This window comes from Zeugodacus cucurbitae, chromosome X, assembly GCF_028554725.1.
Source record: "Zeugodacus cucurbitae isolate PBARC_wt_2022May chromosome X, idZeuCucr1.2, whole genome shotgun sequence".
Classification (NCBI taxonomy): Eukaryota; Metazoa; Arthropoda; class Insecta; order Diptera; family Tephritidae; genus Zeugodacus; species Zeugodacus cucurbitae.
The window spans coordinates 28,728,956-28,731,143 of NC_071672.1; the positions used below are offsets into that span (position 1 = coordinate 28,728,956).

At 32.9% G+C, this 2,188-nt stretch overlaps 1 protein-coding gene across 5 annotated transcripts in view; it reads right to left on the reverse strand.

The window, feature by feature from the left end:
- The window catches only part of LOC105219745 (uncharacterized), a 34,478-nt gene extending 32,814 nt beyond the window's left edge, over positions 1-1,664 (reverse strand). For 2 of the 5 annotated variants that reach the window (XM_011196049.3, XM_054235357.1), the window contains exon 1: positions 1,152-1,664. The gene's annotated coding sequence lies outside the window, so the exon portion shown is untranslated. Of the gene's footprint in view, positions 1-335 lie in introns of all 5 variants that reach the window. The other 3 variants (XM_011196048.3, XM_054235356.1, XM_011196050.3) reach the window with 2 other exon arrangements.
- Between the last annotated feature and the right edge of the window lie 524 nt (positions 1,665-2,188).

Consider the following 2,188-nt stretch of genomic DNA (forward strand, 5'->3'; position numbering starts at 1 on the left):
AATTCGTTGTTAAAAATACACATATTTATGGAACCTTACAAGGAACACTCGTGTTTCTTTCGAGCATTTGTTAACCGATATTGAACATATTTCAACCAATCAATGGTATGTAGATCATTCCCGTAAATTACAGCAACTAAGCACAGCCAATGACAGCGCCACGTTAACGTAAACACTCCAAACAATTTACGTAAATCTATGTGCCTGCATAAGTACATTTAAACATTATATGAATGGCAGACAAATATACACACTTAAATTGTTAGAAAGGCATATATACTGGTTATTTTGCATAGAGCATGTGTTTTCATTAAAAGAATTATTTGTATACATACATATTAGCATATTTACATATTGTTTGACATAAACGTTGCTTGGCCCATTTCGTTGCAATTACTTAACTGCACTTTTTAATATGAACGTCGTGTAGTTTGCAGTTTTGTAATACATTTTCCACTATTTTCAAGATTTTGAAAATATTTTCGAAACAGTTCAAACATTTTCAACACCTTTTTGGTTTCAGTTTTCAGTTAAATTTTTTTCTTCAAAGTTAAAGTTATGTGCGTTACAGTTATTGCGGCTAACTAAATAACTTTTAATTTTTATGTTGCAAATTATTGCAATATTGCGTCCTTTTTTGTTTTTGTTTAATCTCTGAGAATTGCATTTAATATTTGAAAACACACACGAAATAGCATTATATCAGTCTACAAGCACTGCGTACAATTTATGATTAAGTTTTATAAAATGCACAGCATTGGGTTTATTTCATTTGCATAAATTTTTTGCAAATACAGCCACTTTTGTTTAATAATTTTATTGTTTATTATTTTTTTAATAATTTTATTTTAATATTTTTATTTATTAATTTCCTTAAAAAATTTTTTTAAATAATTTTCTTTAATATTTTTTTGATTATTTTGCACACCTCATTAGCAGCAGTTTTCTAATATTTTAGCATGTTTTTACACTATGCATTTCGTATTTGTTTTTTATTTGATTTATATGTGTACATACTAGTTGATAACAGTATATTTGATTTTTCAAAACACAACTATGCCATATCAATGATTTAAACTAATTAGGCTTGTTGTTTACTTTTTTAAACAGCGTACACAACGCATTTGTATTAAAAAACCGGCAGCGCTCACCTCCAACGTTGCAAGTAGCCGCGTCATCATAGCAGCATAGCACTAGTTTTACTGCTTAAGAAAAACGCCAGTGTAGCAGGTTAACCACTTTGATGATGAGATGCGTGTACCACAACAAATCTAGGCGAAATGCGTTCGGCAAACGCTGATACTCTTTCGCCGAAAGTGAAACTAGCACTGTAATATATTTTTATTGTGCATCGAAGCTTGACGCCGTATAGCCGTAGTGTCATCGAAATTATATATGACGCTGATGAAGTGAGTTGATTGTCATAGATGAGGAGCAAAGTGGTAAGAAAAGCCCATCAGTAGAATGTGACTATTTGTTTTCAACAACACAACTGAATGCCATCATCGTACAATGGTTCAAAAGCAACAATCAAATGAATTGTTAGAATATGCTATGCCTTGCCTTGCTGTGCCTTACGCGAAAGGGCGCTCAAGTGTAAGAGGTCGACTTCACTTCGATAATTGTCGCACACTGAGGCTGCGTGCTAACGTCGTTTGTGTGCAACCGAAATCCTCTGTTGCAATTACACAATTGAAATAAAAACAGCTATCATTAACTTGAAGTAAAATGTTGTTTACACCAACATCAACTGGTACCGCATAATGTCAGTATCTAGTTATTATGAGTCAAATAACAAGCGCATTGTTATAGAACGCATACTAATTTAAATTTAGGTTCTTATACAGAGGACAATCATGCCCAGCGAATCAAATTCAAAACTACAAAAAAACTTCAGTAACCAATTATTATCACATACAGATTTTCGCAAATACACTACATATGTGTATGTAGGTATGTGTGAGCGTGTGTACAGCATTGCATTAAGAGTTTGTAATTCTCAATGGTGACAACTGTTACAAGCGAAAAGCAGCTGGTGGTGTACCATTCACGAAGCACTTGTTACAAAATATTTATTTGCAATCTCTCTGTCTCTCTGCCTTATCCAATGAACAGGTGCTGCTGCTATTTTACGACTGCTAACGTTCAAGCCTCTCTTACACAATTACATATATAGGCATACCAATAT